This window comes from Chrysemys picta, chromosome 6, assembly GCF_011386835.1.
Source record: "Chrysemys picta bellii isolate R12L10 chromosome 6, ASM1138683v2, whole genome shotgun sequence".
NCBI lineage: Eukaryota > Metazoa > Chordata > Testudines > Emydidae > Chrysemys > Chrysemys picta.
In genome coordinates, this window is record NC_088796.1 from 124,762,945 (window position 1) to 124,777,904 (window position 14,960).

The 14,960-nt window shown below is 45.9% G+C and overlaps 1 long non-coding RNA gene across 1 annotated transcript; it reads right to left on the reverse strand.

Moving 5' to 3' along the window:
* Positions 1–452: 452 nt before the first annotated feature.
* On the reverse strand, positions 453–14,647 carry LOC101939321 (uncharacterized). The gene is made up of 3 exons (XR_256970.5): positions 13,490–14,647; positions 3,795–4,063; positions 453–1,184 (listed from the first exon to the last, which is right to left on the reverse strand). It is a non-coding gene; the product is annotated as an uncharacterized LOC101939321 (long non-coding RNA).
* Between the last annotated feature and the right edge of the window lie 313 nt (positions 14,648–14,960).

Here is a 14,960-nt window from a genome sequence, read left to right on the forward strand (position 1 = left end):
GAGCCCGCCCCCGCCCCCTGCCAAGCGCCGCCGGAACCCCCCTCCAGCGCCGCGCCCGCGCCGCACCCCCACCGAGCGCCGTGTGCCAGAACCCCCAAGCGCCGAGCCCCGCGCTGCGCCGCGCCGCCGGAGCCCGCCCCCGCCGGAACCCCCTTCCAGCGCCGCGCCCGCGCCGCCCCCCTCGCCGAGCCCCGCGCAACCGGAGCCCGCCCCCCCAGTGCCGCGCTGCCGGAGCGCCCCCCCCCCCCGCGGAATGCCATGCCGCGCCGCGCTCCCCCCACCGCCCCTTATCAGGTGCCGCCCCAAGCATGTGCTTGGGTGCCTGGAGCAGCCCTGCTCTCCATCCATCCACATATACAGCGGCAGCTTCAGGCACCAGCGCTCCAAGTGCGCTTCTGAGGCGGCAAACTGTGGGGGGGCGCCCTGCCGGTCCCTGCGAGGGCGGCAGTCAGGCTGCTTTCGGCGGCATGCCTGCGGGAGGTCTGCCGGTCCTGCGGATTCGGCAGCAATTCGGCTGTGGGTACGCCGAAGCCGCAGGACCGGTGGACCTCCCTCAGGCATGCCGCCGAAGGCAGCCTGCCTGCCGTGCGTGGGGTGGCAAAAAAGCTAGAGCTGCCCCTGCTCATATATACCGTATTCATCAGATCTATCTATCCATCCCCATATACGCCTCTCTATCTAATCTATCTGTGCATTAATCCATCCCCCTATACATCTCTCTCCATATACACCCATCTATCTTTTTGTCTATGGACAGGGATCTCTCTCTCACATATGGGTCTCACTACCATAATATCGGAGCATCTCCATTACTTAAAAGATGACAATATCCTCTCTTGTCCTTCCCTGCCATAATAAATAATAATAATGAGGAGTTTATAAAAGACCCTCCACCAAGGGGCTTAGATTGATGCCATTCAGAATACAGTACAATGCAAAAGATCACACACAAAAATAGAAAAGTCAGGTAGTATTTGCTGTATTAACTTAACTACGTCTGCAGAGACGGAGCGAGTAGGTATTCCAGCTGAGTTTAATATCCGATGCTGATTGCAGGTGGAAGCCAGCTGATGGCCCAGATTGGGAGGGCTTCACTTGGAATGGGCAAGGCAGGTTACTTCTCGGGCTGAGCCTTCAGACAAACTGCTGATGAGATGAGTCAGTTCCAGACGTCCCTTATGGCTCTAGGAACGTGGCTGCATCAGTTAATAAAGCCCTGTGCTCCCTAGCAGAGTTGCATTAGCCCTGTCTGAGGGGCAGCTTGGGCAGAGAGATGAATATGCTAGACGTCCCTACTGGAGCAAGAGGAGACCAGGAGCAGGACAACGAGTCTCTCTGTCCCAGTTCTTCCCTGGGCTACCCCAGCGCAGTTCACATCACTCTGAGGTCAATAGGATATCAACCAGTGCTTACACTTAAGTATGTATTTAAGTGCATTGCTGGATTGGGGTCTCTGTTCTGAACCCAAGGCCCTTAAATTCAAACTTTGTTATGTGAGTAACTGGGAAAATATTTTCCTTTGCATCTTCCATTGGCTTGTTTGGTTACATAAACAAACAATGTTACATTTATGCTATTGATTCACTGCTCTCCCCCCCCACCCCCTCCCCAATGCTAGAGAACAGGAGAAGTCACAAACAGAGACTGTCTGCAGATTTCTTACTCATTTACAATCTTATGTCATTTATTAACAAGCGTGGAATCTCTGAAGACGCTCAGTAATTTATTAACAGCCAAGAACAGTGTGATATTTTACATATGCAATATAAGCTGGCTTTAAGCCTCGGGGTAGGCGTTCTTCTCTGTTTGTCAGAAAGATCAAAGTAAATAGGAAAAATTCTGTGAAGTACATTTTGATACTTAAGTATTTAGCCGTGTGACTTCCATTGATCCTGATGTAGTTCCGACAAGTAAAACTATGTGCAGATCTTTGAAAAGACGCCCTGTGCATTCAACCTTATTTTCATACGCTGCATTTCTTGTGGAACCCCTAGCAAACCAATCCTTTCCCTCTGCTAACCAGCCCTCTCTACTTGTGCAATGTAGTGGATTTCAGGTGAGTCAGCTAGCAACACGGAAAAGTTCATAGAATCATAGAATATCAGGGTTGGAAGGGACCTTAGGAGGTCATCTAGTCCAACCCCCTGCTCAAAGCAGGACCAATTCCCAACTAAATCATCCCAGCCATTCACGTTTCTATCCTTTCATATATGGCAAGGGGTAGATTTGAAACCAGTCCTCATAGCAACGTCTGAAAACTTGGGAGTGGTTTGGGCACACCACCAAGTTATCGTATAGCTCAGAACCACTGTCTTGGTCTCTGCCTGAGTGGGAGCCACCCTTCATGGAGGCCATTTCTAGAGTGTATTGATGATATAAGTGCTAGTGCTCTAGCTGTTTGACAGATTGTTATGCACTCAAAGTCAATGGGCCAGATCCTCAGGAGGTGTAAGTCAGCATAGTTCTACTGAAGTCCTGGAGTTGTGGCCGTTGATACCAGCTTAGGATCTGGTCTGTGACCTTGGCGAATGCATTCCACTTTCAACTCAGATGTGGTTCTGGTTTTGCTTGCTTTTTGTAAGGCACAGGGTTTTATTTGGTTCTTTCTTTGGGTTTTGGACTCAATTATTAATTAGCCTATGGGAAGATGGTTGGGGACGGATAGATGGGTGGGGAACCATTACAGGTAAATCTTAGCTGTATGTAGGGTGACCAGATGTCTCAATTTTATAGGGACAGTCCTGATATTCAAGGCTTTTTCTTATATAGGTGCCTATTACCCCTCCCAGTTTTTCACACTTGCTTTCCGGTCACCGTAGCTGTATGCTCTGTGTGAAGGGGCTGGCTGCCTCCCAAGTGCCCCATTGTGGGCAGAGGTTGCTCTGCAGGGGCCCTGCCTCAGTTTCCCCACTTTTCAGGGCTCTCCCAAGCAAGTTACCAAAACAAACTCTTCTCTGCTTCAACAACACCCATCCCAGGGGCTGGATTTAGTAACATAACAAAGCTACCAACAGAGAGATCTCAAATTGCCTTCAAGTCCCTACTCCCTGCGTTTCCTGCAGGGGGTCTCCGAGACCCTCCCTGTGGGGGAGCCTAGTCCCTTAACACTCACTGTTCTCTGCTGCAGACTGCTCACTTGTAGCAGCCATTCCCTGGCTGGGGACGCAGCTGGCTTCTGCTGAAGTCTCTTACTCCAGCTTCACTCTGGTTGTCTCCCCTCACTAGCTTCCTGCTGGTCTTTCTAGGGGAAGGAGTGCCTCCATATCCAGCTAATTCTAATAATTAAACCCCACACCCCAGCCCAGGTGAGGTGGGCAGGGCTAATTGGATGGCGCTGACCAGTTCCAGGCCTTGGGCCCTTGCAAACCTTAATAAAATGTTAATAGTAAGTAAATCCCACTCAGACGTGTTGAATTGCTTGAGAACATCGTTAGAGCTGGGCAAGTTATTGTTGTTGAACACAGAGTAAATCAGAGCCCCCGCCCCAAACAGCTTACAGTCTAAAATCAAATGTAGCAAAGAGTCTTTTCAAATCTCCTGGTGCATAAAACCTGCCAATTGACTGCACTGGTATTTGTCACCCTTTGTATATGCGAAATCATGAATGTTCAGGTCAGCAACTTTTATGGACAAGAACATTCTCTAAAGCCGAGGGCTCAAGAAAAGCGAGTATTCATAAGAGCAGTCACACTGGAAACGGTCTCACAGCCAGGAGGAGCAGCTCCCCCCTTATTTGCAAAAGATTTGTTCAACAATTACAAACTGTAAACCAATTAATTGAAATCACAACCTACCTGTTCATGGAGAACTACTTCACAAACAGAGGTACCAGTTCAACACTGAAATCAATGGGATATTCCTCAGGTGCTGCGGATTAAGCATCTGCATAAGCATCTTGTTTAACAGGGGCTAGAAAGGTGGCCTGAGTTTATAAATCCACGTAGGCCATCCTATTAGGATACAAACCAATCACATGGTATGAATAGCAACTCATCAGTAGAGCTGTTCAGAAAACACAATTCCTTCCTCTGGGAAATTCAGTATTTTGACATTTGTTTTTATCCTGAAACAGAATAAAAATTTGAAATATCAGAAAATGTTCATGGAATGACAAGGGCTAAGAATTTGCTATTTGGAAAGATTGACATGAAAAATTGTTGACTTTTGAGTGAAAAGAAAAGTTTCATTTCAAACGGGCAGTTGGAAGTGAAAATTTTTGTTTCAAACCTTCCCATCAGAAATTCTGAGAATGTAGTAAAAATTGATCCTTTCCCATGAAAAATGTTGATTTTGACAACCCTCTTTTTTATTCTGGGAAAATTGTTCGGTCAAAATATTTTGACCAACTCCACGGATGAACAGTGAATACTATTAGTCTCAGATATTTGAAGGTATTTAGGTGCCTGACTCCCATAGGAATCAATATACTGGATATTGAGGATCTGGGCCATGTTGATCAGTCTGCAAACAAGTCAGGAGCCAACTTGTTTGCAGAGTCTATTTGACAAACAACAGAGAATAACCTCCAAAGCCCTAAAAGTCACAGCCTGTTCATGGATAACTCACCAACAGGGGAAAAAAGGCTACATTCATTGCAATGAGTATATCGACAAACTCTAACCATAGCTTCTTTTGTAGAATTCAACTGGTGTGATTTGGTGTAGTGCGAGCATGTGGCGACTGTCATCTGGTTCCTGTGTCCTGGCCTGGTCTGATCAAACTGCCTTTCGCGATCAAGTTGGCGTCATGGCGGATCCCGCAGTCTCAGGAAATGGTGGAGGGCAGCCATGACGGTAGAGCTCACTCCTTTCGGCCCACCTGTCTCCCTGCCCCCACTGAGCCACCCCCAGACAGACCCTGCCCAGGAAGGGGTGGCAGCAGCATCTCATTAACATGAACAATGAAACCACATTTCAGTGACTTCAGCTATAAAAACATCCCCCTCCGATTTCTGGAATCTTTCCGCTCATTGCCATGCCAACCTATAACCTTACTGGCAGGCTTGCAGACCCCTTAGCACATTGCTTTTAATCTAAACCACCCAGTTTGTCCCAGTCTGCTTGTCTCCAGCTTTTACTGAGTCTCAGAAACAATTTGATGTGAGAGGCTGTGTTACCTTGGGCAATGTAGAGGGCAAGGCCATCTCAAAAAAGGTCGCCCCATCTCAAAAAAGATATATTGGAACTGGAAAAGGTTCAGAAAAGGGCAACAAAAATGATTAGGGGTATGAAACGGCTTCCATATGATTAATAAGCCTGGGACTTTTCAGCTTGGAAAAGAGATGACTAAGGAGGGATATGACAAAGGTCTATAAAATCATGACTGGTGTGGAGAAAGTAAATAAGGAAGTGTTATTTACTCCTCATAAACACAAGAACTAGGGGTCACCAAATGAAATTAATAGGCAGCAGGTTTAAAACAAATAAAAGGAAGTATTTTTTCACACCACGCAGTCAACCTGTGGAACTCTTTGCCAGAGGATGTTGTGAAGGCCAAGACTATAACAAGGTTCAAAAAAGAACTAGATACATTCATGGAGGATAGGCCCATCAACGGCTATTAGCCAGGATGGGCAGGGATGGTGTCCTTAGCCTCTGTTTGCCAGAAGCTAGGAATGGGCGACAGGGGATAGATCACATGATGAGTCCCTGTTCTCTTCATTCCCTCTGGGGCACCTGGCACTGGCCACTGTGGGTAGACAGGATACTGGGCTAGATGGACCTTTGGTCTCACCCAGTACAGCCGTTCTTATGTTCTTACGGCCTAGCAGCCACCACTCACGAGGGACAGAGCACCACATGGAGGGGTTACACGGCACTGGGCCAGCTCACACTAGCCCCGTGTGTTGAATAGAACAAGCAGGCTCAGGAGAGCCACCATGCTCAGTGGAGGGAAGGCCGACATCCCGGAGCTGCTGGAGGGGAGTAACTGCCTGTCAGGCGGAATGTGAGGTGCAATAGCAAATATGGCAGGCGACCCAGCTTGGCTTAACAGAGAAATCTTCGGTGAGCTAAAACACAAAAAGGAAGCTTACGAGAAGTGGAAACTTGGACAGATGACTAGGGAGGAGTATAAAAATATTGCTCGAGCATGCAGGGGTGTAATCAGGAAGGCCAAAGCACAATTGGAGTTGCAGCTAGCAAGGGATGTGAAGGGTAACAAGAAGGGTTTCTACAGGTATGTTAGCAACAAGAAGGTGGTCAGGGAAAGTGTGGGACCCTTACTGAATGGGGAGGGAACCTAGTGACAGAGGATGTGGAAAAAGCTGAAGTACTCAATGCTTTTTTTGCCTCTGTCTTCACAGACAAGGCCAGCTCCCAGACTGCTGCACTGGGAAGCACAGTATGGGGAAGAGATGAGCAGCCCTCAGTGGTGAAAGAACAGGTAAAGGACTATTTAGCAGGGCTTTGGAGCTGTGCTCCGGCTCCGCTCCAGCTCCAGGCAAAAACCTGCAGCTCCATTGCTCCGGAGCTGCTCCACGCTCCAGCTCCGGGCTCCACTCCAAAGCCCTGCTATTTAGAAAAGCTGGACATGCAGAAGTCCATGGGGCCGGATGCAATGCATCCGAGGGTGCGGAGGGAGTTGGCTGATGTGATTGCAGAGCCATTGGCCATTATCTTTGAAAACTTGTGGAGATCAGGGGAGGTCCCAGATGATTGGAAAAAGGCAAATATAGTGCCGATCTTTAAAAAAGGGAAGGAGGAGGATCTGGGGAACTACAGGCCGGTCAGCCTCACCTCAGTGCCTGAAAAATCATGGAGCAGGTCCTCAAAGAATCCACTTTGAAGCACTTGGAGGAGAGGAAGGTGATCAGGAACAGTCAACCTGGATTCACCAAGGGCAAATCATGCCTGACCAACCTGATTGCCTTCTATGATGAGAGAATTGGCTCGGTGGATATGGGGAAAGCGGTGGATGTGATACATCTTGACTTTAGCAAAGCTTTTGGTATGGTCTCCATGGTATTCTTGCCAGCAAGTTAAAAAAGTATGGACTGGATGAATGGACTATAAGGTGGATATAAAGCTGGCTAGATTGTCAGACTCAACAGGCATCAATGGCTTGATGTCTAGTTGGCAGCCGGTATCAAGCGGAGTGCCCCAGGGGTCGGTCCCGGGGCCGTTTTTTTTCAACATCTTCATTAATGATCTGGATGATGGGATGGATTGCACCCTCAGCAAGTTCGCAGATGACACTAAACTGGGGGGAGAGGTAGATATGCTTGAGGGTAGGGATAGGGTCCAGAGTGACCTAGAAAAATTGGAGGATTGGGCCAAAAGAAATCTGATGAGGTTCCACAAGGACAAGTGCAAAGTCCTGCACTTAGGACAGAAGAATCCCATGCATGCTACAGGCTAGGGACTGACTGGCTACGTGGCAGTTCTGCAGAAAAGGACCTGGGGATTACAGTGGACTAGAAGCAGGATATGAGTCAACAGTGTGCCCTTATTGCCGAGAAGGCTAACGGTATATTGGGCTGCATTAGTAGGAGCACTGCTAGCAAATCAAGGGAAATGATTATTTCCCTCTATTTGGCACTGGTGGGGCCTCATCCGGAGTATTGCATCCAGTTTGGGCCCCCCCACAGAAGGGATGTGGACAAATTGGAGAGAGTCCCATGGAGGGCAACAAAAATGATTAGGGAGCTGGGGCACATGACTTACAAGGAGAGGCTGAGTCAACTGGGGTTATTTAGTCTGCAGAAGAGAAGAGTGGGGGGGATTTCATAGCAGCCTTCAACTACCCGAAGGGGGTTCCAAAGAGGATGGATCTAGACTGTTCTCAGTGGTGGCAGATGACAGAACAAGGAGTAATGGTCTCAAGTTGCAGTGAGGGAGGTCTAGGTTGGATATTAGGAAACACTATTTCACTAGGAGGGTGGTAAAGCACTGGAATGGGTTACCTAGGGAGGTGGTGGAATCTCCATCCTTAGAAGTTTTTAAGGCCCGGCTTGACAAAGCCCTGGCTGGGATGATTTAGTTGGGGTTGGTCCCACTTTGAGCAGAGGGTTGGACTAGATGATTTTCTGAGGTCTCTTCCAACCCTAATCTTCTATGATTCTATGTGGAGGGCTTGCTTGAGAACTGGTGCCGGGAAAGGGTCATCTTGACACTTGGTGACCTGCAGTTCTGAACTGAGCTGACTCCAGCCTGTCCTGCTCCTGGTCATGCTCCAGATGACTCCAGATTGTCACATGATGGATTGCCATTGGAAAGACTGGGGGGGGACGACACTCATTCTCCCATTGCAGGCAGTCACAAGGGTTGAGGAATCCTGGATTTTGGAGAGGCTGATATAATTCTGGTCTATCCATCCTGAGATGGACTCTGAGTTATTAGTAGAGTCATGTTAGTCTTCTTGTACTTGTTCTTTGAAGCCCAGACCCCTTCTCTTTGAGCTCAGTGTGTGTTATCCATTTTTACTAGTTTATTTCTCATTTCGGCTCATCCGTCTTTTAACCACAGACGGCTGGGACAAACCTGCTTCATCGTGGAGGCTACAGCTGGTCCACGGCTTAGCTGAACCCAGTGAGGCTATGCCCAGCAATCTGCAACTCGGCTGCATGAACATGCTCATGCAGGCTTCCTCCTTTTTGCTGAAGGTCCTAAATGCTAAGTCCAGGGCAGGCGTTAGTGCAAGTTCTGTGCTAGTCCCACATTTGGCCATTAAATCCCTTCAACCCTATGTAAAGTACTCTTCCCGTAGTTGAAATCCATCCAACACATATTCTGGAGCTTCTCATTTTGCTCAAAAAATTCCCGTGTGTTGCAACAGACCCATACGTTTAGTATGGGGGTGTTTTTTAAATAAAAGTTAGGCTTGGTCAGATAAGGCCAGATTCCCAGCTGGTATAAAATCAGCATAACTCCACCATTGCCTCCAAATCAACATAACTCCATTGCCTGTGAGGTGATGGGGAATTAGCTCAAATGGTGAAGCGCTCGCTTATTATGGGAGTTAGATTAGATGACTCTTGTGATCCCTTCTAACCCTATGGTTCTATGAAATGAAGCTATACCGATTTATACCAGCAGAAGACGTGGCCCTCAGTTGGAGCTGGGCTGGCATTTCATTAATATTTTATGCATTGATCAATCAATCAGTCTCGGTACGGTGTTACCATGAGGGTTAATCATTTATTTCTCTTTTTCTGGCAGCAAAAATACAAAATACAGATGGGGATCTAGTGCCGTGCCATGGTGGAGGACGCTGGAATGCTGTCATATTGAACCAAAAAGTCATGCACTTGGAGTTGATGTGTGACCCAGCTTTGCACTGCAGGGCATAGGAGAAAAAACACTGATTTTATTTAAACTGCCACTGAGAAACAGTTAGGTTAATATCTGGTGGGGCGTTTTGTTGCAGAACTGCAGAGGCCACTTTGATCTCTCCGCTGCAGATCAGCACTGCAGAACCAGGCTTCCTCCACTTTCTGCTTATTTGCGTGCTTCACAGCATCCAATTATGTAGACATGAGCTAACAGCTCCATAGTTAAAAGATGCTCCAAGTCATATAAACCCACTGTAACTATGACGCTGGTTCAATAAGGTATGTAATCAAATGCCTAATCGTAAGCCTGTGAATCCCTCAAAGGGACGGCTCACATGCTTAACATTAAGCATGTGCTTAAATATCTTCCTGTATCAGAGACAAGGGGGGTGAGAAGATATATTTTATTGGACCAACTTATGTTGGTGAGAGAGACAAGCTTTCGAGCTACACAGAGCTCTTCTTATGTCCCTCTTCCGTCCGTGCATAGCTCTATTGCAGCTAAGGCTCTGACCCTGGAAGTAGTGTCCTTGGCATGGGTGGTAGAGCAAAATGAGATATAGGCATCAGTCCAAGCAAAAGCAAACAGTCAGCCAATGGGCATACTGCTTGGGCACCTTATGCAAATGCAGCAAAAGATAATGTTAAACAGGTGTTTGTTTTATTTATAGAGACATCCGTTTTAAAGCCAGAAGGGACCATTATGATCATCTAGTCTGACCTCCTGTACAACAGTTCAGGGAACCTCAGCCAGTAATTTCTGCAGAAGCCCATAACTTTTCTATGAGTTATAGCATCGTTTTGGAGACAGCCAGCCTTGACTTAATGACTGCAAATGCTAGAGAAGCCACCATGTCCCCGGGGAAGCTGTTCCAACAGTTAATTGCTCTCACTTAAAAATCTATACTAGTTCTCCTCTTCAGCTTGCTGTCATTGGATCTCGTTATGCCGCTCTTTCTAGCTTTGTGAAAGGAAAGGCTTTTGGCTAGGACAGCATGGACTAGTGGGTAGAGTGCTAGACTGTGACTCAGATAAACTGCGTTCTTTCCCAGCTCTGCTCAAGTCACTTTCACTCTGTGCCTCAGTTTCCTCACTTGTAAAGTGCAGATACTAACCTATGAATTCCATGCATAAATAATAAGAGTATCACAATAGCAATATACCCCTGAGCAGGATGGTGATGGTGACTGTGATATGCTCAGGGAGATTAGGGAGAGAGGCTACAAAAACAGAAAACCCACTAATAATGGGGGATTTCAGCAAAAACAACGAAATGTGGCACCTTAGAGACTAACACATTTATTTGGGCATAAGCTTTTGTGGGTTAGAACCCACTTCATCAGCTGCATGGAGTGGAAAATACAGTAGGAAGATATATATAGCCGTACATGAAAAGATGGGAGTTGCCTTACCAAGTTGAGGGGGGTCAGTGCTAACGAGGCCAATTCAATTAGGGTGGATATGGCCCATTCCCAACAGTTGACAAGAAGAGGTGAATATCAACAGAGGGGAAATTACTTTTTGTAGTGCTAACGTGGCCAATTCAATCATGGTGGGGATGAGGCCCGTTCCGAACAGCTGGATACATTTCACCTCAGGACAGGATACAGAAATAAAATTTCTATACACCATCAATGACTGCTCCTTGGAGCAACTAGTCCTGGAATCCACAAAGGGAGAGGCAGTTCTTGATTTAGTCCTAAGTGGCACAGAGGATCTTGTCCAAGAGGTGAATATAGCTGAACTGCTCAGTAACAGTGCCCATAATGTAATTAAAATTAACATCCAAGTAGGGCGGGAAATGACAAAGAAACCACTATAGTAGCATTTAACTTCAAAAAGGAGAATTACACAAAAATGAGGATGTTCGTTAAATGGAAATTAAAAGGAACAGTCACAAGAGTGAAATGCCTGCAAACTGCATGGAAACTATTTTAAAATTCCATAATAGAGGATCAAACTGAATACATACTCCAAAGTAAAAAATAAAAAAATCAGTAAGACCACCAAAAGAATACCACTTTGGCTAAACAGCAGAATAAGAGAGGCAGTGAGTGGCAAAAAGACATCCTTTAAAAATTGGACGTCAAATCCTAGTGAGGAAAATAGAAAGGAGAATAACTCTGGCAAGTCCAGTTTAAAAATATAATAAGGCAGGCCAAAAAGAAAAAAGAAAAAAAGAAAAGAATGTGAAGAGCATCTAGCAAAAGACACAAAAACTAACAGGAAATTTTTGTAAGTGCATCAGAAGCAGGAAGCCTGCCAAACAGTCAGTGGGGCCAGTGGACAATCGAGGTGCTAAACGAGACTCAAGGAAGACAAGACTATTGAAGAGAAGCTAAATAAATTCTTTGCATTGGTCTTCACGGCTGAGGTTGTGAGGGAGATTCCCACACCTCAGCCATTCTTATTAGGTGACAAATCTAAGGCACTGTCCCAGACTGAAGTGTCAGTAGAGGAGGTTTTGAAACAAATTGATAAATTAAATAGTAATAAGTCACCAGGACCAGATGATATTTACCCAAGAGCTCTGAAGCTCTGAATATGAAATTGCAGAACTAACTGTGGTATGTAACCTATTGCTTAAATAAACCCCAGTACCAGATGACTAGAGGATAGCTAACGTAACTCTGATTTTTAAAAAAGTTTCCAGAGGTGATTGGTTGAAATTATAGTAAAGAACAGACTTAGCAGACACATAGATGAACATGATATGTTGAAGAAGAGTCAACATTTTGTAAAGGGAAATCATGCCTCACTAATCTATTAAAATTCTTTGAGGGGGTCACCAAGCATGTGGACAAGGGTGATCTAGTTAATATGGTGTACCTGGACTTTCAGAAAGTACTTTGGTAAGTTCCCACTCCAAAGGCTCTAAAGCAAAGTAAGGATAAAAGCAAAGGTCCTCTCATGGATCAGTAACTGGTTAAAAGATAGGAAACAAAGGGTAGGAATAAATGGCCGGTTTTCACAGTGGAGAGAGGTAAATAATGGGTTTCCCCAAGGATCTGTACTGGGACCAGTGCTGGTCAACATATTTATAAATGATCTGGAAAAGGGGGCGAACAGTGAGGTGTCAAAAGTTTGCAGATGATACAAAATTACTCAAGATCATTAAGTCCACAGCTAACTGTGAAGTGTTATTAAAGGATCTCATAAAACTGGGTGACTAGGCAACAAACTGGCAGATGAAATTCAATGTTGATAAGTCCATAAGAATGGATAGTTCTCTGAAATCATCTGCTCGATGTACAGCAGCAGTAAAAAAAAAACCTAACAGAATGTTAGGAACCATTAGGAAAGAGACAGATAATAAGACAGAAAATATCATAATGCCACTATATAAATCCATGCTATGCCCATACCTTGACTACTGCATGTGGTTCTGGTCACCCCGTCTCCACAACAATATATTAGAATTGGAAAAGGTGCAGAGAAGTCCAACAAAAATGATTAGGGGTATGGAATGGATACCATATGAGAAGAGATTAAAAGAGACTGGGACTGGTCAGCTTAAAAAAGAGACGACTAAGGGGAGATATGACTGAGGTCTATAGAATCATGAAGGATGTAGAGAATGTGAATAAGGACTTCTTCACACAACACACAGTCAACCTGTGGAACTCACTGCCAGGGGATGTTGTGAAGGCCAAAAGTATAACTGGATTCAAAAAAGAATGAGACAAGTTCATGGAGGATGGGCCCATCAATAGCTATTAGCGAAGATGTTCAGGGATGCAACTTCATGCTCTGGGTGTCTCTAAGCCTCTGACTGCCAGATGCTGGGACTGGACGACAGGGGATGGGCCAGTCGACAATTGCCCTGTTCTGTTCATTCCCTCTGAAGCATCTGGCACTGGCCACTGTCAGAAGACAGGATTCTGAGCTAGATGTATCATTGGTCTGACCCAATATGGCCGTTCTTATGTTCTTAAGTTGGGAACTAAGGATGAGAAGTGCTGGATAAGAGCTATGGGTTACTGTGATGATAGTACAAAAATAAAAGCTAAATGTTTAGTAAACTCCTTCTGAAAGAAGAACAGTTTATATTAGCTAAGGCTTTTACAGCTGTGATAATGCTGCTGGATGCCAGACAGGTTTGTGCTAGAGGATTTAGCTAATTGTGAAAGAATCTGCAAAGCTGGGGGTTGTTTTGTCCTTCACAGAAATTCTAAGAAGCTCTCACACAATTTCAATATGGAGCAGCATTGGTCTCACCTTTTGTTTTCATTCCATTGCACAGCAGATAAATATGTATAATTATTCTTCACGGCCTTCTTTCTGCAATCTGACAGTAATGGATTGCCAAGGAAACCACAGGAGACTGCGGTGGAAAAGCACTGCTTCTTTTTTATGGCATCCAAAGTTCACCACGTGTCATGGAGGGCTTCCAAGAAACCATTGTTGGGATAGAGCAAAGAATGACATGGAGCTGTGCTAACAAATGCTTCTGCCGCCTGATCGGAATGCTGAAAGCCCGATGAAATCCAGGGGGATATTCCGGAGAGACTGTCTGTATGCACTGAAAGTCCTAAAGCCAGAAGCAAAGCAATGGAATGTCTGTGCTTTAGTATCTGAAGTGGTTTCTACTGCTGTCCCCAGACAATGATACCGTGAAACACTGCAGATGGGTCACACAGTCACGTTTGCAAGGTTCTTCCTACAAGTTCATTTCCTGCTTCAATCCCATCAGGTTAGGAATGCCAGGTCAGCAAAATAAACAGCTCTCTTAGCTCCCTGAATAGGAAGTTGTGATATATTCCCTCTATATATCAACTTTTCCTCCCTCTTTTTAATCAGGAGCTTGTCCTTCACCTTATGTAATACTAACCAAGGTGATGCCGGTGCCGCGTCTGGCAGGTTTCCGTCACTGCGGCTCATTTTGACATTCTGCTTCAGCATCCCTGTTGCAACTGAGCCGGAGAACTGGGGGATTCCCAGCATTCTCTCGCTGGCAGTGTAAGCTCAAGTCCAGCGGAAGTAGAAATACATTGAAACGTTCCAAACAAACAGAAGACATAAAGGGGAATTTTTCACTAGCAATCAGCGAGGCAGCAGGTAGGTAGAGTTGTAGGAAAGATCTTTACTGAGCATGTTCAGAGGCCAGTGTGATCCATTGAGAGGCCTGCATTTGTCAAGTAGCAGTTGGAACCATGTTGCATTCCTGAGCTCCAAGTGTCATGCCAAACAGTTCCCTCTGGAAACCTGACCTTCTTTGCCTAGTCCCCCTCAACATACATTTTTCCTGTTTTATACACAAACAATAATTAGTCAGGGGGGGAGGGATAGCTTGATGGTTTGAGCATTGGCCTGCTAAACCCAGGGTTGTGAGTTCAATCTTTGAGGGGGACATTTAGGGGATCAGGGCAAAAATCTGTCTGGGGATTGGGCCTGCTTTGAGGGGGTTGGACTAGATACCTCCTGAGGTCCCTTCCAACCCTGATATTCCATGATTTAAAACAGGCAGCATTTCTGTCTGTGTTGCCTATTTAGACTGTCTTTGGAGTAGAGATTGTCCCTTACTATGTGTTTGTATAGCACCTAGCACCAGTAGGCTAGCCATTCATCCAGATTTAAGCCAGACCATCCTCTTTTCTATGGTCCTGTCCCCTGTCCGGTATGGAGACAAAACTGGATGTGGTTTTGTCTGGTCTCCCAGATGGGGGGGGGAGGATGCCATTTTGAAAAG